The sequence below is a fragment of the Neofelis nebulosa genome, chromosome 16, assembly GCF_028018385.1.
Source record: "Neofelis nebulosa isolate mNeoNeb1 chromosome 16, mNeoNeb1.pri, whole genome shotgun sequence".
Lineage (NCBI taxonomy): Eukaryota > Metazoa > Chordata > Mammalia > Carnivora > Felidae > Neofelis > Neofelis nebulosa.
Window position 1 is genome coordinate 61,180,739 of NC_080797.1, and position 26,672 is coordinate 61,207,410.

Consider the following 26,672-nt stretch of genomic DNA (forward strand, 5'->3'; position numbering starts at 1 on the left):
TGTCTCCCTTGTTCTCTGCCTCACCCCCATTCACGCTCTATCTCTTCTCTCTCAAAAATAAATAAAACATTTAAAAAAAAATTTGTAAGAAAAAAATCAACAAAACAGGGGTGCCTAGGTGGGTGGCTTAGTTAAGTGTCCAACTCTTGATTTCGGCTCAGGTCATGTGTGGAGCATCTGATGCAGGGCTTGATCTCTCCCTTTCTCTCTGCCCCTCTCTTGCTTGTTCTCTCTCTCTCAAAACAAATGAAGTTTACAATAAAATAAAATAAACAAAAAAGATAGTGTTGAAGTCTAGAAAGGGTGTGGGGGCTGGAGATCATAAAGAAGAGTTGGGAGAAAGTGGTCTCTTGGTAACTATTATCACTTCATCTTAACGCAGGTAACTTAGCTCTACACTGGTGAGTGCTGACATTTGGGGTTCTTGCCATCTGGAATAGGTTTCCTGTATCTTTCTGCCTCATCAACTTCCAATTTCTTTTCAACACTTACCTGAATAACATTTTCTCCAGTGCCTATATTTCAAATTATCTCCCAACCTCCACTCTGTTCTGGCAACGCTTCCACTGTGTGGCATTCAATGCAACCCTCTTAACCTAACGATGGAGAATTTCAGGGGCGCCTGGGTGGCTCAGTCAATTAAGCATCCGACTTCAGCTCAGGTCGTGATCTCGAAGTTTGTGGGTTTGAGCCCTGCCTCAGGCTCTGTGCCAAAAGCTCAGAGCCTGGATCCTGCTTCTGATTCTGTGTCTCCCTCTCTCTCTGCCTCTCCCCAGCCCCTCGTGCTCTCAGTCTCCCAAAAATAAATAAAATGTAAAAAACAAACAAAAAAGGAGAATTTCACTTCTGGAAAGGTTCCAAAAGAAATGTCTCCTGAACAAGGTGCTCTTAATAACCCTCCGTTTTCAGGCCTGACATTCACTAACATTTCCATCAAGTTCATGTTTCAGTAAGAGTTTTGCAAGCAAGCCCTTTCTTTCTAAGCACACATCCTGAACCTCATCAATACTGCCTGCAAACCTCTATGCTCTAAGGGAAATCCTTGTTATACCTTCCAGAGTATAACAGAGTTATGACATTCTTTCCTCCGACCATACAAAAAGTTTCAAATGACATCATAAACTTTATCTCCAGACTTCCTGAAAACTACCCACTACAACCAGCTTCTCCACTTTCACACCAACAGCAGCTGGCAGGCAGTCTTGGGTTATTCTACAGCAAAGGTTTTCGGTAACAATCAATGAAGAGCTTTGAAGTAGTGCAAGGATGATGTTTATCACTCACCCTTTCCTCTTCTTTCCTTTTTAGTGTGATCAGGGAAGCTTTGGAGGAGAAACAACTGTATTACAGCTCTTCTCCAAGGAGCCATGAACTTTCTTCCCTTATTTCACACAAACACTAAGAAAAACAGATTCTTAAAATGCATTGCCACACTCCTTGGCCACTTATTCTCAACAAAACTTTTATGCAGCCACATCCATAAAGTATCTAAGGAGACTGACAAGCCCTTGCGAAGAGAGCCTAGTAACAAAGACACTAAGGTGAGCAAAGACATCTGAAATGAAAAAAACAGTAAGTTACCTCAAGATCTAGGAATAGCCCCAGCTTGGAACTGACTTTAGTCTTTCGCATGTCAAGAAGATCAGCTTTTACTTATAAGACCATTTACTTTCAGGGTTACCATCAAACAACATTGAAGGGAAAGTCTGAAGGAAAATAGCAAAGGGAGTTTGTCATCTTCAGAGAAAGACAAACTATTCCTTTTATCCCTTTTTTTACCTAGCAAGGATGTTTCCAAAGATATTATGTATGCAACTTCCTATTAAAATAACAACTACAGGGGTGCCTGGGTGGCTCAGTCGGTTGAGCGTCCGACTTCGGCTCGGGTCATGATCTCGCGGTCCGTGAGTTCGAGCCCCGCGTCAGGCTCTGTGCTGACAGCTCGGAGCCTGGAGCCTGTTTCGGATTCTGTGTCTCCCTCTCTCTGACCCTCCCCCGTTCATGCTCTGTCTCTCTCTGTCTCAAAAATAAATAAACGTTTGGGGCGCCTGGGTGGCACAGTCGGTTAAGCGTCCGACTTCAGCCAGGTCACGATCTCGCGGTCCGTGAGTTTGAGCCCCGCGTCAGGCTCTGGGCTGATGGCTCGGAGCCTGGAGCCTGTTTCCGATTCTGTGTCTCCCTCTCTCTCTGCCCCTCCCCCGTTCATGCTCTGTCTCTCTCTGTCCCAAAAATAAATAAAAAACGTTGAAAAAAAAAATTAAAAAAAAAAAATAAATAAAATAAAATAAATAAACGTTAAAAAAATTTTTTTTAAATAAATAAAAATAAAATAACAACTACAATAAAAAAAAATATTTTAGAGAGGCATCTTTGAGCACTCCAGGTAGACACCATGAGCAAAGCTCACCCTTCCAAGTTAAAAAATTTATGGACAAGAAATTATCATCAAAATTAAATGGTGGCAGACATGTCCAAGGAATACTGTAAGAGTTCAATCGTTTTATGAATCTTGTGATGAATGAATGTGTGGAGATGGCAAATAATGAGCAACAGAATAATACTGGAAGGTGGTAATATGAGGAAATAGTACCATCATGTTAGAAGCCTTGGAACGAGTATAAACAATGGGAGTGTTCACCGGAAGAAACCAACTGCTTCTACATGTCCCCTCTCCATAGCACCTGCTTTACTATAATATAAAAATAAGATCATGTGCATTTTCACACTGAACTATTTTGTTGAATAAACCTTTGTAATAGCCCAAATTTTTTTTTAAAAACATACTAAAATTCCTATAGCACTAACGAAACGTATCCTCAGTGTCCCACTGATTTTAAAAGTGCCCCGAACAAAAGTTTACTTCTGCATTTCGAAGAGAATTTCATAGGCAAGCAGAAGACTAAACTTCACCTTGCCAATTACTATAATCTTACAATAAGCACAAATTGCTGTGAATGACATTTAGTTCCATCTCACTCTATTCTCTTACGATAAGGAGCAATGAACTCAAGGGTCTGATCTCAGAATATAAAAAGCCATTAAGGCTGCTCCTGATAGCTTCTTTTAAAATATGATCCTACACAGCTCTTCAAAAGGAGGACAATATGTTTTAATTGTGAGATGAATTTTTACAATGCTTTGATCTCCTGTCTAAAAGAGGTCTGTAAAAAGAAATAACTACAGTGGAGGAAGGGAGTAAAATGTGTCATTCTGGTTATTAAAATCCATCAAGTTCATACTTCAGCCTTGGGATAACTGCAGCCAAAAAACTGACTTGCAAGTAATTATCACCACTATCTGCAATAAAAGTTAATTGGACATAATTGAACTAACGCCCTAATCGGAGGGAAGCTGCAACTGGCAAACAGCCCACTCCTCCTGCTTCTTCAATCTGCAAATGAAACTGCTAATGATAATTTGTGGACAAACAAGAAATTGCTCTCATGGTTTCCCCAGTGCAAATCACTCAGCAATTCCAGCTAATGCCCAGCATGTTGAGCCAGGAGAAAAATCATTAACCAGTGCTTCCTTTGATAAAGATGAATTTTAACAATAACCAAGTCCATTAAGGTTGAGGGTTGCTGAGAATTGTTAAATTTCCCCTAAACACCCTAAGTAAGGCACTGTGGCCTGATCTCTATACACTGTATTATGCACTAGATGTGCCCTGTGCCACTACCATGTAGTACTAAGAAGAGACATTATACAAGGCCAGAAGCTACTATTACACTAATAATTTATCTTCTTCTAAGAGAATCCTGGGTAATCTCATTTTTTATACAGGCAAATGGCATTGTTGATCTGCTTCAACAGCAAAGATTAAATTACTTCTGAATGGATTTTGGAGTTGATAGATCCCTGCTGCCTGACTCATCTGCCTTCAATTCTGGATACGAGCTGCATCCTTTCCCCTGGAGTTTAGTACCACTCTCTGCTTTTCAACTGTGTCTACAGCCTAAGGGACTAACACTCCCCTAAGGTTATTGTGGAATCTTAGGAAGCCATTGTTTTACAGAATGGGAAAATTGTAGTCTTTATATCAACAGTGACTTATAACGTGGGATGACACTGCTAAGGTGACAGAAAGGAAAAGAGAGGCGCCTAGGTGGCTCAGTCAGTTAAGCGTCTGACCCTTGATATCAGCTCAGGTCATGATCTCATGGTTTGTGAGATTGAGCCCCATGTGGGCTCTGTGCTGACAGCTTGGAATTCTTTCTCTCCCTCCCTCACTCTCTCTGCCCCTCCCCCCCTCAAAAAAAAAACCTTAAAAAAAAAAGTAAAAGAGAAAAGCAGGTGCACAATGCTCACTTCTGCTTACTTTTTCTCTGCCTCTTTTTTTATTTTTAAGTAATCTCTACACCCAACATGAACTTCAACTCACAGCCCTGAGATCGAGAGTTGCATACTCTACCGACTGAGCCAGCCAGGTGCCACCTCTCTGCTTATTTTTCTTATTTTATCTGGGCTCTATTCTGGCAAGGAGGTGGCTAGAAATTAATGCGTTCAGAATCTTTCCCAAAGCAGTAGCTGGACAACCAGCTCATTTGGTACATTTTTTGTTAAAAGTTATGGGGGGGGGGGGGGAGGGGGTTGAAAAAGAAAGTTATTTTAGGATGTTTCAGTTCACTCCTGCAGTCATTAAAATACACTTTCTGATGGAAATAGAGGAAAGCCTAGAAATAGCTCAGCCAAGATGTAAAAAAACAGAGGATCTAGAAACTGTAATATGGCTAAGTAAAGGGAAAAAGAGCTTAACCTGAAAAAGAGAACACTTAGTAGGAACATCCTTCATTCATTTGCTCTCTGAGCATCTGTGATGCACTAGGCACTGTGACAGTACTATTTTTTGGAAACAAAAATGAGAAATGTGATTAGTGTAGTGAATGTTTCACAGTATATATAAATATCAAATTATGTTGTATACCTTAAACTAATACAATGCTGTGTGTCAATTATATTTTGAAAAGAAAAAAAAAGTGGATAAAGTTGTTTGAAAACCAAAATAATGAAACAAATACTTCCAAGGAACAGTGAGAAAGAAGGGAGAACAATAATATGGGTCACTGAAAGCCGAGCAAGAATTTACCAGATTGAGAAGGGTAAGCCACTCTAGGCAGAGAAAACTAGCATAATGAAAGGCATGCACAACTATGCTAGAAAACTACCATAACTAGGGGCTCCTGGGTGACTCAGTAGGTTAAGCATCCAATTCTTGATCTCAGCTCAGGTCCTTATCTCAGGGTCATGAGTTCAAGCCCCACATTGGGCTTCATGCTGGGTGTGAAGCCTACTTATAAAGAAAAGTAGCCTGGGGCACCTGGGTGGCTCAGTCGGTTGGGCGGCCGACTTTGGCTCAGGTCATGATCTCGCGGTCCGTGAGTTCGGGCCCCGCGTCGCGCTCTGTGCTGACAGCTCAGAGCCCGGAGCCTGTTTCGGATTCTGTGTCTCCCTCTCTCTGACCCTCCCCCGTTCATGCTCTGTCTCTGTCTCAAAAATAAATAAACGTGGGGCGCCTGGGTGGCGCAGTCGGTTAAGCGTCCGACTTCAGCCAGGTCACGATCTCGCGGTCCGTGAGTTCGAGCCCCGCGTCAGGCTCTGGGCTGATGGCTCGGAGCCTGGAGCCTGCTTCCGACTCTGTGTCTCCCTCTCTCTCTGCCCCTCCCCCGTTCATGCTATGTCTCTCTCTGTCCCAAAAATAAATAAAAAAAAAAAAAGTTGAAAAAAAAAATTTAAAAAAAATAATAAAAAAAAAATAAAAATAAATAAAAAAATAAATAAATAAACGTTAAAAAAAAAAAAAAAAAGAAAAGAAAAGTAGCCTAACTAAATGTATGTTTGGGAAACCACAAGTGGTATAGTATGAAGAGGTGGGTGCTGGATGTATGTGCCAAACCTGGAGACTGAGCCTGATGTGCCAAATTATGAAAAGCCTTACATTTCATACTAGAGGGACAAAACAACAGATTAAGAATAAAGATGGGTTGGAGTCCCATGTTTCAAGGAGAGTAACATGATCAGATGTCTGTTTTAAAAACATTTTTTTAATGTGTATTTATTTTTTTTGAGAGAGAGAAACAGAGTGCGGGGGGGGGGGGGGGGGGGGAGGGGTGGACAGAGAGAGACGGAGACACAGAATCCGAAGCAGCTCCAGGCTCTGAGCTGTCAGCACAGAACCTGATGCGGGGCTTGACCCCACAGACCATGAGATCATGACCTGAGCTAAAATCAGATGCTCAACCAACTGAGCCACCCAGGTGCCCCTCAGATGTCTATTTTAAATAAATCTGCTGAAAATGTGAAAGACAAACAAGAAATGGCAGAAATCAGTTAAGTGGCTATAGTGATTTCAAGGCAAGAGATGATGATCTTAAGCAAGGGTGCCGTAAGAGAGCCGTCATACAAAGGAGGGAGTAGATTTCTTTCTTTCTTTCTTTCTTTCTTTCTTTCTTTCTTTCTTTCCTTTTCTTTTCTTTTCTTTCAGGTTTTTTTAATTTTAGGTAATCTCTACACCCAATGTGGGGTGCAAACTCACAAACCCAAGATCAAGAGTCACATGCTCCACCAACTCAGTCAGCCAGGTGCCCCTAGATTTATATCTGAGCTCAAACACAGGTTAATAAAGGCTGAAGACAGGCAATTTTAGACTAACATAAATAACAATTTGAGCTTATTCAATAGTGGGCATACTAATAGAAATGCTGAAGCAAAAGCAATGACTATTCCTTAAGAATGATGGAAAATAATTTATTTTCAGTAACTCAGAATTTGGAATAGATGACCATTAAACCAACTTCCAGATTCCAAGATTCTAAATCACTTACAAAGGTGATTATTTTATAAAGTCATTATGACTGCTTATTTTGTAGAAAGGTCTGTAATTTTCTAAGTGCTTTCACATGGATTCTCTCACTTGCTTTTCCCAAATACCCTATGAGATAGTTTGCACAGGGATCCTCAGTCCATTTTTCAGAGATAAAGTAGGAAAAGCTCGTAAGTGCCTAGACTACAACCCCTAGCTCTGTGCTCTTTCCATTCTCATCACTGCCTCCAACAGTGTCACTGCTGAAAATCAATTCTGACAAACCATCCCTCTTTGGTCACTTGTTCCAGGGTCTATTTCAAAATCAGGAAATTCTGCATGTCTTATATTCATTGCCCAGAAGCTCCAGCCTATTCCTTTGTCCTCTTCTAGGTGAATAAGAGCTGGTCATCTATCTTATATAATGTTCCTTCATATTTGCATACTATAAAAAGTCTGTCACTTCCCTAATCCTGGCTAATTACCCCCAATTCCTTGAGGGTTTTTTTTTTCATATATTCTTTCCCTCCTTAAACTCATCAAGTAATGTGATCCCCAATTTTGTACCAGCTCCAGGAAGACAATAAACTCTTCCCATAGACTCCAATTCTAATCCCCAGGTATCTATTAAAAGTGCCTCTCCAAGTAATTCATACCAATATTTACTGAGAGCCTACAATGTAGCAAGACATTGTTCTAGGAGTGAGGGACTCAGCAAAGAAAAAAACAGACAAAAACTCATGCTTCCATTTTTACATGGTATAAAGTGGGAGGGTCAGACAAATTTAATGAATAGGTTAGTTACTCTCAAAAGCTGATAAATGCTACGAAAAGGAAAATAAAGCAGAATAAGAAGATGAGGAGTATTGGATGAGATAGCCATTCTAAATAGCATAGAGTGGTCCTCACTGAGAAACTGTAGTTCTCTCCATGGTTTATCTGCTAGTTTCAGTGCAAGACAGCAATACAGCTTTTAATTACATAACAGAATTTTTTTAAGCAATTAAACTACAACCAATATAGTTTTCCCCTCTCCCATTTCAAATTTAACTCTTAGACACTTGCACTTTTTAAAAATGTTTTTACTTATTTTTGAGAGAGAGAGAGAGAGAGACAGAGCAAGCAGACAAGGGAAAGAGATAGAGGGGGACACAGAATCTGAAGCAGGCTCCAGGGTCTGAGCTGGCAGCACAGAGCCTGACACAGGGTTTGAACTTGTGAACCACGAGATCATGACCTGAGCTGAAGTTGGACGCTTAACCAACTGAGCCACCCAGGCACCCTGACACTTGCACTTTTAATAAAAAGCAATTCATCAACTTGTTTAGAAGAAAAAATCTTATTTCTGTGATGTAGAAATATTCTTCAAACAATAATGCAACAAAATAATGTAAGTCTGCATAGACATGCACCAGTGCGTGCACACGCGCGCGCGCGCGCACACACACACACACACACACACACACACACACACACCTCTGACTTTGATTAAGGACTAGCATTTCCCTGGTTGAGCAATATTCTTTCTTAGGTAGCTGTGGAAAGCTCAGAGATGAGCAGATGTGGACAGACAGGTGGATGGAGGCAGTTGGTGGAAACAATTTCAAAGAATTACAGAATTGGTGTGCAGGCTTAAGTGGCATCAGCCTCTCACTTCAAAGTGCACTTGGAACAATCTCCCAAAAATGTACTATGAATGATAAGAATGATACATTTCATTTGGGACATTTGTTTAGCTTAGAGAAGAGGCAAAAATTAAAATACAGCTTCCTGAAAAAGCAACTTGTTTCAACTTAATTTTGCCATGGACCATGGAAACAAAGGACTTTTTTTTTCTTTTTAATTTTTTTTCAGTTTATTTATTTATTTTGGAGAGGGGTTAGAGAGAGAGGGGGAGAGAGAGAGAGAATTCCAAGCAGGCTCTGCACTATCAGCAAGAGCCCGGCATGGGGCTCGATATCATAAACTGTGAGACCATGACCCAAGTGGAAACCAAGAAGCCTGGTGCTTAACTGACTGAGCCACCCAGGTGCCCCCAAAGGAGTTTCCTTAAAAGGAAAGGTTCCTCTTGTCTCTCTGCGGAAATGTTCTAGCACACTATCACACACCAATTGCACGATAACCTCACAGGGATTGAATGAAGCCTAAGTACTAAAATCCTCTGTAAAGCACTTTAGTGAATGCACAGTAACACTTAGCAGGACAGGTTAAAACCAAGATACGGGATTCTTCATTAATCGACTGGTCTTTCTGTTGAATGAAAAAGTTTCTGGGAGGATAAGATAAGCAAAAGGCAAACCAGAACCTTCACAGTTACAAAATTAATGTCTTCACAATAGTACAACCACTCCCAGCTGAACAGTTAGGTAATACATAAGGCCCATTCAGGAACCCAGGAAATGTGTCTTTTCCACTGATATACTGTGACCTGGGATGAGCTGCCTTTAACTTCTCATAGTCTTGATACCTCTTAACTTTCAAAATAGATTAAGTTTTATCCTTTACATAGTAAGTGATAAGTGAAATGCCAATGGAAGAAATGCTTTAGCTTTTGGAAGGAAAGAAGAAATTTAAGTTATGACTAATAACGCTTATGCTTCTCCTCTGAAGCAACAGGGATGATGTCTAAATCTTCAATTCTGCAAGTGGCATAAAATCTTATTTTCATTCAGATCAGCAACTGATCCTCAAAACCACTTTGCTGAGTGCAAAGAATTAGCAACTGGTCATGGAAACCTTGCTTTTTAAATCTGCTGTAATATTCAGTTGATCGAGAGAGAAAGAAAGAGAGAGAGAGAACATTTTCCCACCAAATAGCACTTAAAGAAATCCTGAGCTTTGAAATTTATAATGTATAGTACTTCTTTAATCACAACCTAATATCTGACTTCTAAATGGATTTCATTTTGGCCAACAGTTCTCATCATTAGAGTATATACACAGTGTTAAGAGGAGGGGTTTACTTTGATAACACTTCTTTGGCTTGTCCATCTGTGGCCTGACCACATATGATGAATGACTGGCAAATACCATGGGGCCAGAAGATGCCAAGAAAGAAAGCACGCGAGTATCAAAAGCTAGTTTATCTATGATCTACTTGGAAGATCTCAATTCTCCCTAGGACTCCGTGTAATTAGGTGACAAGGGCCAAAGTCTTAAAAAATAAACAGGGGGCTCCTGGATGGCTCCATTGATTAGGCATCTGACTTTGGCTCAGGTCATGATCTCACAGGTCATGAGTTCGAGCCCTGCATCAGGCTCTGCACTGCCAGCTCAGAGCCTGGAGGCTGCTTTGAATTCTGTGTTCCCCACTCTCTCTCTGCCCCTCCTCCCCCACACTCTCTCTCTTAAAAATAAATAAACATTAAAAAAAAAACTAGGGGTGCCTGGCTCAGTTGGTTAAGCGTCCAATTTTGGCTCAGGTCATGATCTCACAGTTCCTAAGTTCGAGCCCCACACTGGGCTCTGTGCTGACAGCTCAGAGTCTGGAGCCTGCTTTGGATTGTGTGTCTCCCTCTCTCTACACTCCACCCTGGCTTGTGCTCTGTCTCTCTGTCTCTCAAAAATAAATCAATATTTAAAAAAATAAGAAAGAAAGAAAGAAAGAAACAAACAAAGTTTAATCCAAGCTTGTATCTTACTGGTCTCCTGAATGACCAGAGAAAGAAAACAAATCTCTAATACTCAGTTTGTTCCGCTAGAAAATCCCAGTTAAAAAGCAGAAGAAGTTACTAAAGCTATTGCTAGGAATATCTTTGGATTTTACCTGTCTGTACTTTGTCTGCTTGCCCTTCTGCATGAATAATCAAGAACTGACTATGTTCTTTGGATCAGGAATGAATCCTTAACTACAGTTCTGCCCATGTATTGGTAAAGACGCCTCTGCCCTTTTCACCTAGGCTGAGATGTAACAACTCAGCCGATGACTGAATTTGATCTAATCAGCTCAATGCTCCCTCCCTCAGATCCATCAGCACCAAATATAATAAAACTTCAGTTTGGCCTTTCCTTTACGGTTCTTTTTTTCCTCTACCACCTCATCCTGAACCTTCCTCCTTCTCTTGATTCATAGTGGCATCTTGGTCTTTGGATTCCCTTCATGACTAGAGAAATAAAAACAGTCTCTCACAGCAGAAACAGGAAAATTTCAAGTCATTTCAAATAAGGATCCTCAAAGGAGTTCTTAGAGAAAATAATTAAATATATTAGAAATACAGAGCACCTGGCTGGCTCAGTCAGTAGAGCATGTGATTCTTGATCTCAGGGTAGTAAATTCAAGCCCCACCTTGGGCACAGAGCTTACTTAAAAAAACAAATTAAAGTATTCAGAGACCTTCGCTCTGGGTCTAGCTTTACTACCAAATCACTAAGTTATTTAGACATTCTCAGGACATTATCTTTTCTACCTCAGAGAAATGCTGAGACCACTAAGAGACTGCTTATTTAATTCACTGAATGAAAACTAATCTAAAAAGTAAAAATATTTATGTTAATGCTGGAAATGATTCTTGGGCTGAAGAAACTCTGGTCTTAACCTTTTGTGAGTTATTATATAATTACACCCTACAACTCCACGTTTAATTTCAAAATATAATATGTACTAAAGGTACCAAAGAATTTCTTTAAAACCACGCACAGGCTTTCTCCATTTTCTTCTATCACCATATGTATTTACAGATAATGAAAACTCCCATTAAGTAAAATTCTAAGATCCAGCTAAATAAAAGGAGGACTGTCCAGTATTCACAGAATGCTAATATATAGAACAAAGTTGGGGGAAGGAGCAAAGACCTGGATTCTAAAAAGATGAGCAATTTGAGTGGTTTAAAAAAAAACAACAAAAAGATGGGTTAAAAGTTTATATCTAAATAAAAGGCAACTGTTTTGAATAGCTCTAACAATCCCATAATAAGTGCAGTATCAAACATAGGGTAATTAATTCAGTGGACTTTTCCCCTTTCACTGACAGATTGAACAGCTCTGAGGATAATCTCCTTCACTCTCCCAGGGCTCAGTTGGAAGATTCATTATTTATACCCTCAATTGTTTACTCTGTCCTATTTTCCATCCATCCAGGCCCAAGGGCAGTGTTATCACTGGCCTGTTTCCAAAATGAATGTATTATTAGTTCACTGACTAACTAGTTACAAAACCAAAGATAATCAAACAAAATGGTATCCTACTACTGAAGAGCAACCCTACCCACCACTTGATCCAGGAGAGAAGTTAATGACAATGCTGACCCAATGTTACCAAAAGCTAATTCTCTTAGATGGATGAAGTGAGATCCATTTGTCATTCTAGCCTCCCCCCGCCCCCCCTTTTTTTCTGGTAAGCCATGGAGCAACATATATGCAAATCTAACAGGATTCTTAAAGGGCAGTATCATTAGAAAGGCAGCTCTGGCCCTCACTGAGAGCAGACCTGTAAACTACTGTGGATTAAACTGATTGAGATGCATTTTGCCTAGCAACCATTCATTAGGAAGAGTTCAGTAACTCACCAACAATCGATTCCACGTCTTTATCTGAACAGATAACAGACTCTACCAAGTCCTCTACCCTCTGTATTCAGACTTACAGCAAACAACTTCCTCAAAAGATTCAGCTTCCAAGAGTCAACCCCTGAGGGAGGGGGTTGGGTTTAAAAACACACATAATATTGTCTCAGACACCTGACAAAGCTGAATAGCTTAAAAACTACCACCAGTCACATCTCCATATGAATGCATTCATTGTCTCTAAATACGTCTCTCACATAACAGCGTTCCCAGCTCTTTTTGCTTCTAATATTTTCTCATCTTAAGCAACCTTTTCCCAATTCCAAACCGTACAACACTCAAGCTGATTATTATGAGAATCAACGCCAAGGGTCCAATCTTTTCCTTTACCTTCTCAAGGGGATCATTTTATACTTCTGATGTGAATGGGGGATTGGGCTTGAATCTCCCTTTAGAGAGAACACAGGGCCCTTTTTCTTAACACATCCTAAGCTGTGACTCACAGAAATAATCAGGATGGATAAAAACAGATTGCTAAAGAAAATTAAATCAGCTACTTTAACTTCAGCAGCACCATGTCCCTTCAACTAAGAGATTATGGGAAGTCATGGCTTCATATAATGGTTTCCTTGCAGAGGACCAAATTTGAGGAGTTCCAGCCCCTTTAAATGATATTTGGAGATCAGTGTAAATACACCTATGATTAGTTCTATACATAGCCTTTGCTCCTGGGGGAAATTCTCTGGGGAAATCACTGTATCATGCAAAATATTGATTACACAAATCAGGCAAGAAAATAGATATATAAAAATATTAAGTGAACAAAGTGTAATATAACTTTACAAAGCTGTATTAACTGTCTACTCATGGGTAGACAAAAAACCACCTAGGATTCCAAATGGGCCGGCAACTTATTTTTTAGTAGAATCAAGATGAAGTGATACATGCTTTAATACAGCCTCCAAATATTTTTTTTGTTACTTCCTCAGTTTGCTAGCTTAGACATCAAAGTGCACGTTGTTTTACACAATAGCTAGCTGTCAAAGCTTCGATGATTTTTAATAGTTCATTCTCAGTAACAAGTTAGGTTAAAAAAAAAACTAAAAACATCTGGGGCCTTTCAATTTAAACATTATGGAGTTGTATGGGATAGATGAGTAATAAGACAACCCAAATCCAACAAAGGTTTACTATGAGTCTACTTTTTTGCACAATTCTTTTTAAAGATTTTTTTTTTAAGTAATCTCTACACCCAACATGGGGCTCGAACTTACAACCACGAGATCAAGAGTTGCATGCTCCACTGACTTAGCCAGTTTGGTGCCCCTTTTTTGTATAATTCTATAGCAAAGCTACTTGAAATGTAAAAGGTAGACAGACACATAGATAGACAGACAGATAAACAGAGAGACAGACTCCTAATCCCTAGTAAGCTTCTACAACTAAGATGGTTGCCTATCCTATTACACTTCTTCCTCATAATACTTGGCTTTCACCACAAACTGCCCCTTATTAGAGATCCAATAGGTCAATGCAAAGAAAAAACACTGATCCAATTAAAACTATAAGACAGCTCCAGCATATCAATTCTGTCTTCAAAACTGAATTCCAGTTAGAACAATCTGTGGAAACTGAACCTGGATTATAAGAATCTCTCAATCATTTCAATTAATATTTAGCAAAGAATGCTGCCAAAAATTGATATTCATCCCGTCTGGTATTCTAGTTCTTTGCTAAGCAACATCAAGATAAATCTGGTCCAAACACCTTTGGTGAAAATGCCCAGTTAGATTAAGCAAGTTTATCACGAACACTGCCACTCACCACAGAAAGACAGACAGACAGACACACACACACCATTTGTTTCTAACACATAAAATTTGGGTTTTCTATCTTCAACTGATAATTTTCCACTCAATTAAAAACTTAATAAAGAGGCTCCTGATTTTGGCTGAAGATAAGCTCTGTGTCCTTCAGAAAGAAGAGATCTATAAATTGTAGAAGTAAAAGAACTCAAAAGAAATAAATATAATTTAAATTGTTAATGCTACAGCCACCCAATTTCATAAAGTTTGGGAGGGAGGAAACTTTAAAAAATAATTGAACAAAATTCACCTGGATTTTTTTAAAGTTTGGTTCTGTCTTTCATGACAGAAACTAACCTCTCTGAACATATGGATATAAGAAATAAACTGATGGAGAAACAGACAAGACTTTTAGGTTTCAGTAACAGTAAGGTAAGTTTGCTCGTTTGATAGATTTCTCCAGTAGGGCTGAGTACTAAACAAAGCAGGTGACAAAATACTCAGGAGAAGACTTTAACAGAGTTAATCGCTAACAATTATTAGGATTTCCTTTAACCACCGTTTGACATGGGCTGCTCCCTCTTTCCACTAGCATCTCCTTTTTCAGATTGTTTTTGCTGAATAAGGCAGTCCCAAGTAGGAAAATGGTGAAGACAGCCTTAATGGACATGGATGCAGTACAGTACCAAAAACCCATTCCTAGCCTTTTTTTCTTTCTTTCTTTCTTTCTTTCTTTCTTTCTTTCTTTCTTTCTTTCTTTCTTTCTTTCTTTCTTTCCTTCCTTCCTTCCTTCCTTCCTTCCTTCCTTCTTTCTCTTTCGTTCTTTCTTTGCGGTTTACTGCATCAGATGCCACGCAAGAAAGAGCTCCTCTTTTCTTCTGTTCATTTTACTTCATAAGAGACCGACATCGATGTATCAGTAAAAAAAGATAAGAGTCCTGAATCTCCTTACCCTGCTGCAGGGGTGAGATGATGGGAGGGAAAGAAGAATGAAGGGTAGAATTAGAAAATCAAAATAAACTGATGGGATGTGGAGCTCTTACTTCCCATTCCATTTCCCCTTTCCTCACAAGGTTAAGTCGGCTGAAGTCGGGGCTGCATTAGAAAAAGCACACACACGCACACGCACACACACCTTGAGCCCTTGAAGGGAGGTGAGGATCGCTCCGCAGCGCTCGCTCGGTGGGGCTCCAGGCTCCGCCCCGCCCGCCTGGGGCAGCTGAACCCTCCTCGCCCCGCCCGGGCAGGAGGGATGAGAAGGGGCTTATAGCTGTCTTGGCTGGGGGAGGGGGAGGTGGCAGCTCCGAGTCCCAGGCTCTCGGAGCACAACACTCCGCGGTGCGCCGACACCCCCTCCCCCAGCCGGCAGCCGCTTGCTACCCTTTGCTGCCGGAAGCCAGCCCCGCCCCCTCAACTCCATCCCGGCCCTCCGCAAACCCCCTCCTGCCCGCACAGCCAATGGCAAGCCAGGGAGCCAGGAGAGCGACCCGCCAGGCAGCCAACTGGGGAGGCCCACTGGGAGGTCAGCCGCCGGGGATAGGCCAGCTACCCGCGGCCTCGGCCCCTGCGCGGCTCCTCTTTGTTAGAGCTGCCCCGATCTCTCCTGACTACCACCCCAAAGCCGGGAGGCAAGCATACCACAGCTGGGCCAAGTGATGCTGCGCCCCTTCTATCGCTCCCCAGCCCACTCTCTGCCTGGGTGCTAGAGTGCCCCTATCCAGGCAATACCTCCCAGAGTGCCTCAGACTTCCACAGCAATAGCCACCAGATGACACCCGACACTAAAAAGATGCTCCTGGGGCCTCTGCCTCGCCCTTCTTTTCTCAGGCTAATCAACTTCACACCGTGGATAGATTTAGGTTGCATATTAGATCAGCTGCAAACATCAATCCACCCTGTCTGAAACTCCTGCTTCCTGTGACGCAGAAATTAAGAGGGGAGGGGGCATATCGGGAAGGTAGTTATCTCGAAGTTGGTGGGGGTAGGAGAAGGAATACATCAAATAATCTGCAAACACACACACACACAGTTGGCTCGAATCCAGTTCAGATATAAAACATCTACATCCAATTAAATCCAAGCTAACCATTCCTTTAGCAGGTTTCGTTACAATCAGGCAACAAGTATCTAAGTCTTGTTCAAGCCATATGCCAAATCTCAGAAAAAACTCTCAGCAACCGCCAGGTCGCTGCATAACTGGCAGGCTGCATCAACACTTCAATCACTAATGCCAACGTTAGGGGCATAACACAGCTGGGATGGAATATGTCAAAGACTGTAGAATATTTTCTTAGGTGTAGTGGTGGAGCAGTGCATGGGACTCATTTAAGAAAAACAGGGGCGCCTGGGTGGCTCAGTCCGTTAAGTGTCCAACTTTGGCTCAGGTCATGATCTCATGGCTCCTGAGGTCAAGCCCCACATCAGGCTCTACACCACTTGCTCAGAGCCTGGAGCCTACTTCAGATTCTGTGTCTCCCTCCCTCTCTGCCCTCCCCCGTTAACGTTCTGGCTCTCTCTCTCTGTCTCTCAAAAACAAATAAACATTAAAAAATTAAATAAAAGTAAAATAGAGGGGAACCTGGGTGGCTCAGTCAGTTAAGTGTCCGACTCTTGATTTCACTCAAGTCATGATCTCACGGTCATGAGATCTCACGGCTGGGGAGTTCGAACCCCGCATGGGGCTCTCTGCTGTCAGTGCAGAGCCCACTTCAGATCCTCTGTCCCCCTCTCTCTGTCCCTCCCCACTCGTGCTCTGTCTCTCAAAAATAAATAAAACATTGGGGCACCTGGGTGGCTCAGTCGGGTGTCCAACTCTTGGTTTCAGCTCAGGTCATGAACTCGTGGTTTGTGAGTTCTAGCCCTGCGTCAGGCTCTGTGCTGAAAGCATGGAGCCTGCTTGGAACTCTCTCTGACCCTCCCCCGCTTGCTCTGTCTCTCAAAATAAATAAATAAACTTTAAAAAAAACATAAAACATCTTTTTAAAAAAGAAAGAAAAAAGAAAAAGAAAATGGGGATCAGGGAAAGTAAGCTATTACCTATATTGTCATTTTTGTCCACAGAATTCTTGCAACTAATGTTAAATATCTACATCATACTCTACAATCCCACTTAGTTCCCCAAAGTAGTACTATAGTTTTTAAAAGACAACAAAAGGTATTTGCAATTTAAGTAGCCCTTTCTTTTTCAATGTTTGTTTATATTTGAGAGAGACAGAATCCAAAGCAGGCTCCAGGCTCTGAGCTGTCAGCACAGAGCCCCATGTGGGGTTAGAACTCACAGGGTATGAGATCATGACCTGGGACACTTGACCGATTGAGCCACCCAGGCGCCCCTAAGTAGTCCTTTCTTAATTTGGAGTTCAAAGCATTTCATATCTATAACCTCAGTCTTCTTATAAGATGGAAAAGGAGCTGTACAGACATGCCCATTTTAAAGACAGCTCTTCTTTCTAACCCAAATTAAAAGACTGGCTTAAAACAGATTTATAGAGGAACCTCACTGATGTTTCATAGAGTAGCATTCATTAGGTTCCATATGAAAAGAACTAAATGTGAAACTTTTTGATTTTAAAGTCTGCTAGCTTAGCTAGCTAGCCAGCCGGTAAGTCCAGTCTCATCCTATCATCTCCTGACTTAAACCAAAAATTCACGAGCTCTCTAATTCATATCATTTAGCAATTCCCTGGCATTTTCCATATTAAAATAACTAAAGAATAAGAAACTACTGCTCAAAGTAGCTAACCATAAAGGTAATCTTTTTTTTTTTTAATTTTTTTTTTCAATGTTTTTTTAATTTATTTTTGGGACAGAGAGAGACAGAGCATGAACGGGGGAGGGGCAGAGAGAGAGGGAGACACAGAATCGGAAACAGGCTCCAGGCTCCGAGCCATCAGCCCAGAGCCCGACGCGGGGCTCGAACCCACGGACCGCGAGATCGTGACCTGGCTGAAGTCGGACGCTTAACCGACTGCGCCACCCAGGCGCCCCAGCCATAAAGGTAATCTTGATGTCTAAGGGAAACTTCTGTGTCAGTACCTTCCTTCAGATTCTAGCCTTCTCAATAAAGGAAAATTTTTTCTCTTTAAGGACTAAACTAGAAACAAAAATTTACATTGTTCCGAGAACACACATGTACCAATTAATTTGCCAAGACATCAAAAACAAGGAACCAAACATACCAGTCTCACCATTATTATCACAAATGTTCTTGGAAAGTGGATAATTCCAATAAAATTTCTGATATCCTCTTCTATAATATAAACGTGGAACTCTTAGGGAGTTTCAAATACCTTAACTAAATTAAAAAGTCAAATTCACCTTGCCCAAGTATCTATACAGTCCACAGAAGAATTACAACTATTTAATAAAAGATCACTGGGGAAGCCCAAAACATTTTCTTCTAAAGAATTCAAGCCCAATTTCTTTTCACGACCCTCAAATGTACTCTATCTTACTACCATAACCCTAACAGAGACCCTTAACATGTCTGTGTGGTAACTATAATTTCTTTCTAGTCTTCCTCATTCTGCATACCATTGCTTTCAAGTATTTGTTCTTAAAAAACACAAAGTTTGGGGCGCCTGGGTGGCTCAGTTGGTTAAGCAGCCGACTTCGGCTCAGGTCATGATCTCGCGGTCCGTGAGTTCAAGCCCCGCGTCGGGCTCTGTGCTGACAGCTCAGAGCCTGGAGCCTGTTTCAGATTCTGTGTCTCCCTCTCTCTGACCCTCCCCCGTTCATGCTCTGTCTCTCTCTGTCTCAAAAATACATAAACGTTAAAAAAAAAATTTTTTTTTTTAAAAAAAAACAAAGTTAGGAGCACCATGGTAGCTCAGTCGGTTAAGTGTCTGACTTTAGCTCAGGTCATGATCTCACGGATCTTGGGATCGAGCCCTGCATCAGGCTCTGTGCTGACAGCTTAGAGCCTGGAGCCTGCTTCAAATCCTGTGTCTTCCTCTCTTTCTGCCCCTCCCCCCACCTTGGCACGTGCGCGCGCGCTCTCTCTCTCTCTCTCCCCTAAAAATAAACAAACATTGGGGCGCCTGGGTGGCTCAGTCAGTTGAGCGTCCGACTTCGGCTCAGGTCACGATCTCGCGGTCCGTGAGTTCGAGCCCCGCATCGGGCCCCTGTGCTGACAGCTCAGAGCCCGGAGCCTGTTTCAGATTCTGTGTCTCCCTCTCTCTGACCCTCCCCCATTCATGCTCTGTCTCTCTCTGTCTCAAAAATAAATAAACGTTAAAAAAAAAAAAAAATTTTTTTTTTTTTTAAATAAAAAAAAAAAGAGTCTGACTTCAGCTCAGGTCATGATCTTGCAGTTTGTGGGTTCAAGCCCTGTGCTGACAGCTCAGAGCCTGGAGCCTGCTTCGGATTCTGTGTCTCCCTCTCTCTGTGCCCCGCCCCCACTCACACCCTGTCTTTCTCTGTCTCTCAAAAATGAATAAACATTAAAAAAATTTTTTTAAAACACAGAAAGTTACATTTATTGCACATTTACTAGGGCCAAGGCCCTGTGGCAAGAACTATATATTTATATTTATTATTTTGTCATAATAAGCCTATGAAAATTTCCCCATTTTTATAGATAAAGAAACTGAGGTGCAGAGAGGTTGAAGATCTTCTCTAAATCATATGGCTGGTAAATGGAAGAGTCAGTATTAGAATTTGGGGGGAAAAAAAGAATTTGAGTCATTTTGGCTCCAAATCTAATACTCCTATGCACTAAGCTATATGTGGCTCTCTGGTACCTATGTCATCCAGCCAAATTTCCACTCTATAGCTGTTACGTGTTCCATAATCTGGCCCTATCTTACACTATCAAACTTACTTCCCACCTTTCCCTAGCATGTTTCCCCACACCAGACAAACTAATCTGTTTGCTCACTGTCTATCATGTTCATCCATTTCTATTTTCATGACATGACTTGTGCTGTTATAACCATGCCATTCAAATCCTACCCATTCTTCAAGTTCAAATTCCACCTTCCTCGTAGAGCCTTCTTTGATGCTGTCAGCAATGATTCCTTTCCTGAATCACTATTACACAATTTAATACCTAAAAAAATTTTTTAATGTTTACTTTTGAGAGAGAGGGAGAGCGCGCGCGTGCGAGCAAGCAGGGGAGGGACAGAGAGGGAGACACAGAATCCAAAGCAGGCTCCAGGCTCTGAGCTGTCAACACAGCGCCCGACTTGGGGCTCGAACTCACAAACCGTAAGATCATGACTTGAGCCGAAGCTGGAATCTCAACCAACTGAGCCACCCAGGCGCCCCAATAGAATACTTATTCTGTTATCTAATATGTGATTTGTCTTCCTACTTTAGACTGTAACTCAGAACTTGTATTACATTTGCCTTTGTCTCCCTTCCCAATTATGCACAGTAAGGCACACATAGCAAAGTCCTCAATAAATATTTAGACCAGTAAACTTTATAGCAAAAGAATAACCCAAATCACTTAAACCACCCAAGTTCTCAAAAAAGCCACCAAAGTTGAAACCATTAATAATACTCTTCATTCATCTTCAAGATACAACAATCAAGTTCTAACTCTGCCACTACTAACTACTTACTTATCCAGTATCATGGACAAATTGATCGGAGGGGCTTCAAAAGGGCTGGTAGTGTTTCTTGATCTGGGAACTAGTTACCTAGGTAATGTTTAATTTTTTTTTTTTTAATGTGTTGTTGTTTTTTTTTGAGAGAGAGACAGACAGACAGACAGAGTGTGAGCAGGGGAGGGGTAGAGAGAGAGGGAGACACAGAATTCAAAGCAAGCTCCAGGCTCTGACCTGTCAGCACAGAGCCCAATGTGGGGCTTGAACCCACGAACTGTGAGATCATGACCTGAGCCGAAGTCAGACTCCCACCCGACTGAGCCACCCAGGCACCCCGGTAATGTTTGTGAAAATTCACTGAGTTGTACACTTATATGCACTTTTCTATACTGTATATATTTTGTCTCAATGAAGTTTTAAAATATCAAGTTTCAGATTATAAAATAATCACATCTATTTTTAAGCACATAGTAGTATTATATATGTCTGTAGGTCCAAGAAAATACTGGAACATATAATATATACCAATCTGTCAATTGTGGTTATCACTAAGAGGAAGATTAGAAAAATAAGAGGGAACAAAGGACAGAAATTTTTTTTTAATTTTTTAAAAAATGTTTTTATTTATTTTTGAGAGAGAGAGGGATACAGCATGAATGGGGGAAGAGCAGAGAAAGAAGGAGGCACAGAATCTGAAGCAGGCTCCAGGCTCCAAGCTGTTAGCACAGAGCCCCACAGAGCCGGACACAGGGCTCAAACTCACGAACCGCAAGATTATGACCTGAGCCGAAGTCGGATGTTTATCCGACTGAGTCACCCAGGCGCCCCCAGAGAACTTTTTAAATTTATTTTTGTTTTTAAAATTTTTTTAATGTTTATTTTTGAGAGAGAGAGAGAGAGAGAGAGAGAGAGAGAGAGAGAGCGCGCGCATGAACAGGGGAGGGGCAGAGAAAGAGGGAGACATCGAATCCAAAGCAGACTCCAGGCTCTGAGCTGTCAGCACAGAGCCCAATGTGGGGCTCAAACCCACAAGCTGTGAGATCATGACCTGAGCCGAAGTTGGATGCCCAACTGACTGAGCCACCCACGTGCCCACCCCCACAAAGAACTTTTTAAATATTTGTTTCACTGGATCTTTCAAAAAGTAAGCAACATGCATTAATTTTGTAATTTTAATAGATTAGCTGAGTAGTGGAACTAACATTTTCCATAGTTTTTAAACGTTTTATGTGGAGCATGTCTAACTTTTATAATCAGTAAAAGATGCTGAAACAAAACCACACTGGCTCTTAAAAACAGAAAGAAAAGATCAATAAGCTAGACTGAAAACTAGTTCAAGTAACTAATATCCATCCAGTATGATCACACTTCAGTATTTCTTAAGTACTCTGGCATATTTCCCAAATGACATTTATAACAAACAAACACCAAAAAACAAAAAAACAAACACCAACAAACAAAACAAAACTGAAAAGTGTCAAAGGTGCCTTTGACAATTTATTCCAATCACGATAACTATACTGAGGGGCACGTGGGTGGTTCAGTTGGTCAAGAGCCGACTTCAACTCAGGTTATGATCTCATGGTTCATGGGTTTGAGCCCCGGGTCAGGCTCTGTGCAAACAGCTCAGAGACTGGAACTCACTTTGGATTCTGTGTCTCCTTCTCTGCCCTCCCCGGTTCACACTCTGTCTCCTTCTCTCTCTCTCTCAAAAAATAAACATTAAAATACATATACATATATACACAACTCAGTAGAACTGAATAACAAGGACAAAACAATAAAAACGATCTATCCTGAACATAAGCTGAAACTTTTTTTTGTTTATTTTTGAGAGAGAGAGCTTGAGCAGGGGAGGGGGAGAGGCAGAGAGGGGGACGGAGAGAGGGAGGGAGGGAGGGAGAGAGGTAGAAAGAGAGAGAGAATCTTAAGTAGGCTCCACACCCAGCCGAGTCCAAAGTGGAGCTTAATCTTAGAACCCTGAGATCATGACCCGAGCTGAAATCAAGAGTCAGACTCTTAACTGACTAAGCCACCTAGGTGCCCAGAAGCTGAAACTACTAAAAGCACATTTTCCCCATAAAGACCTGCTATGAGACATTTTATAGAATTCAAACACCCATGTGACACAACAGACTCGGATTTAAAAACAAAAACAAAAACAAAACCCTTATTATCCACCAGTCTTAAAGAGAACAGCAGGTCTGAAAAAGAACAAGTGTGAAAGTTTAAAAAAAAAAAATGAGGATGCCTTTAACTATTATGTCAATGTAGCAAAGTATTTTTTTTTTTTTAAGCTGGCTGTATTTTCTCTTTCGGACACTAGAGGGAAGTTTAAAATCCATTCACTGTATCTTTGGATTCATTCATTCATTCACTCATATCAAAACTGAATAAGCTACAGTCCCTGTCTTTAAGGTGCTTAGTCCAGTGAGGGAAAACACAACAGTTAAAAAAAAAAGAAAAAAAAAAAAGCAAACTACAAGAAAGAGCCAAACCTCAACTTTTTTACAAGACTGTGGGTTTTGGGAAGGACAGAAGGGGAAGCATTTCTGGCAGAGGGACTAAAAAAAACCATGTGCATATAATAATTCACACTAGACAAACCAGCATATCCAAACTGGCTTATTCCCCTATTTATCTTCCCCATCTTAATCTAAATGGAAATAACATATAACTACAAGTTACTTTAAACAATTATCTATAGAAACGAGAGGCATGAAGTGTTAACATGTGTGGAAGATTTGCTAAAATATCGAACTGACTATGTTTCAAAACCTATTATACACAGTTTTTAAAATTTTTATAAAAAGTTTATTTAAGCTCTACAACCAACATGGGGTTCAAACTCACAACCCTGAGATCAAGAATTACATGTTCTTCCAACTGAGTCAGCCATGCACCCCTATTATACACAGTTTTAAAAACATGAAAGTTGGGGCTCCTGGGTGACTTGGTCAGTTAAGTGTCTGACTCTTGATCTCAGCTCAGGTCTTCACCTCAGGGTCATGAGTTCAAGCCCCTCAACAGGCTCCATGTGGGTGTGGAACCTACTTAAAACAAACAAACATGAAGATAACAGATACAACTGGAGTTAAGACTGCTTACTTAATAGGAGTGTCTGGGTGGTTCAGCAGATTAGGCGTCTGACTTCAACTCAGGCCATGTTCTTGCGGGTTCGTGAGTTGGAGCCCAGCATCAGGCTCTCTGCTGTCAGCACGGAGCCTACTTTGGATCTTCTGTCTCCCTCTCTCTGCCCCTTCCCCACTCATGCTCTCAAAAATAATCATTAAAAAAAAAAAAATAAATAAATAAAAGACTGCTTACATAATAAAAATTCTCATCTGAAATCATGATAAATTATACAGCTCCCTGAAAAGTGTGTCAAGGATAAAAAATAGAGGTTTCCTAAATGTGCTCTGTCTTACACAAATTAAGTTTCCCAGAGTCAGGAAATAGAATTCTCTGACAATTAGCTTTCACTGATGCCTTTGTAAAGAGACATCTTGCTTAGCAAATCATTTCCACACCTAAATAATTCAAGCCTACACAGGAAAGACTAACACTTGAACTCAAAGTCACCATGGAATGGAATGGAAACATTTGTGTGGTGTATTTTTCCCTAATCCTAAAATAACTATTGCATCTTTTGCTATGGTTTGGGATGTCTGGATTGTTTGTGTTGGGGTTGGGGAGTTGGAGACAAGGAACAAGTTGTTAACTTCTCATACTGAGGGTAAATTTCTCATATTCGAAGGGTGGCACATGGTAGAAAAAGTAAAAGCCAGCATCTTGAAAAAGTTTCACACACATACACAAAATGAGGCGGCAAACTTGTGAATCAAGCATGATTTGGCATCTTTAAATGCAGAGCCGATTCTCTTCTAGTGCCAAAGCCAATGGCTTCTCCTGTAGATGAAATGGCACAGTTCCTGAAAAAGCCCTGGACGCTGTTTCCCCACAATCCTATAATCTGTCAGAAGACAGAAAACAAAAAGAAGGCTTTGCCAGCCAGAAAAAGCAAATTATAACCAACACAGAGCCAACACTTTACTTCAGACAGAAGGAGCTTTTCTATGCATCTTTGGAAGGAGAGAGACAAAAGAAGCTTACTATTGCTCAAATAACCAAGGCAAACATTTTAACCAAATACCATCTTGGATAAGCATTTGATGCAATAGTCTGCTTTCTCACTTCTTAGTCATAGCCTTAAAGAATAATTTCCAACATTTATGGAAAAGAGTTGATGGCCACAAAATACAAAGAATTTTTACAATTCAATATGAAAAAGACAACCAAAGGGGAAATTTTCTTTTCTTTTTCTTTCTTCTTTTTCCCAAAGGGTACATTTTCAAAGGGCATGAACTGGTAGTCACAGAAGAAATACATAAGGTCAAATATTATATATAATTCTATATTGTTAAAAACCAGTAGAGGGGCACCTGGGTGGCTCAGTTCGTTAAGCGTCTAACTCTTGGTCTCGGCTCAGGTCACAATCTCATGATTCAGAAGTTTGAGCCCCACACTGGGTTCTGTGCTGGCAGCGTGGAGCCTGATCAGGATTCTCTCTCTCTCTCTCTCTCTCTCTCTCTCTCTCTCTCTCCCTCTCCCTCTCCCTCTCTCCCTTCTCTGCTTGTGCTCGCTCTCTCTCAAAATAAATAAATAAACATTAAAAAAAAAAAAAAAAGCAATAGAAAGTGACTTTTCCATACAGGCAGCTCTTTTTGCCCCTGGGTCCCATACGGGCGATTTAATAAAACCACCTTTTTTCACCAAAGAAAGAAAAAGAAAAGAAAGTGCTTCTCCATACAATCCTAAGGGTATTTTGGCTTGATAGTACTGCCAACTGCAAGCCTCAGAGAAAACCTTGGCTACTCAGAATGAAAAAAAAAAAAAAAAGAAACAAAAGATAATGATATTTAAAATCACACTGTACAGGGGCTCAGTCAGTTAAGTGTGTAACTCTTGATTTCAGCTCAGGTTTGGGAAATCAAGCTCCACACTGGGCTCTGTGCTGACGGTGTGAAGCCTGCTTGAGATTCTCTGTCTCTCTGTCTCTCTCTCTCCCTCTCTCTGCCCCTCCCCGGCTCATGCCTGCTCTCTCTCTCTCTCTCTCTCTCAAAACGTTAAAAAAATTTTTTTTCTAAATCACACTGTACACTTTAAATATCTTACAATTTTATTTGTCAATTACAGCCCAAATAAGCTGGGGGAGTTGGGGAGATAAGGGTGCCTAGCTAAGTAATACATACCTAAAAATATTTAGAATAGAAGCTTTGTGAAACATCTACTCTGGGAAGGAAACTATTAAAAAAATGGATACAGGTAAACTGCGAACTAAAGGAACTAAAATAAGAATGAAAGATGAACCTTTACCTGTGAACATAAAACAGCTGAAGCCAATCCCCAAGCCTACAATGAACAAGGGAGATCATAGAAGTAAATAAAAGAAAGTCTAAATATAACCACAGAGGTAAAGCATCTCTAACAAAGTAAGCTTACTCAACTGCCTTGCTGTAGAAGCAGGCCATTCTGGGACCCCCTTTCCAGTCACCAAATGCAAAAGAAAAGCAAATAATGCCTGGATGGGACAAAAGTCTTCCCATCAAAGAGGAAAAGAAAGCTAAGCCTTTTGCTTGTCCTTGATACAAAGAGGGAAAGAACTGTGGGAGAACTCAAATTCCAGAAAAAAAGGATTCAATTCCAACCTATGTAAAGCTAAGAACTTCATGTCACTTTGTTCTAAAATAAGCAATACACAGGTCCCTACTGAAAAAACAATACACAGATCCCAACTGAGCTGTCAGCAGGGTAAAGTTCTAAGCACGTCAGCACGTTATTGCTTAACCATTTCAGTTTTCCCTTATCGGTTTCAGACATAAAAGACCCACATCCCAAGTTTCTTCTATTGTTAATGCCAGTTTAGAGGCTGAGAAAAATTTAGTTCATCCGATTCAAATTTCAAGCATTTTCTAAGTGCATTATAGGTAATGATGCCACAGATTCTATATTTAACC

At 40.8% G+C, this 26,672-nt stretch overlaps 1 protein-coding gene and 1 pseudogene across 2 annotated transcripts in view; one reads left to right on the forward strand and one right to left on the reverse strand.

Annotated features, from left to right (window-relative positions):
* Nucleotides 1-26,672, reverse strand: part of FAM222B (family with sequence similarity 222 member B) — a 78,332-nt gene that overhangs the window by 31,615 nt on the left and 20,045 nt on the right. The window contains exon 1 of one of the 2 annotated variants that reach the window (XM_058704587.1): nucleotides 15,240-15,483. The exons of the other annotated variant lie outside the window; for it this stretch is intronic. The gene's annotated coding sequence lies outside the window, so the exon portion shown is untranslated. Of the gene's footprint in view, nucleotides 1-15,239; nucleotides 15,484-26,672 lie in introns of those variants that run through there. 2 annotated transcript variants of the gene reach the window in all.
* LOC131497912 (small nuclear ribonucleoprotein G-like) lies at nucleotides 2,393-2,934 on the forward strand (annotated as a pseudogene).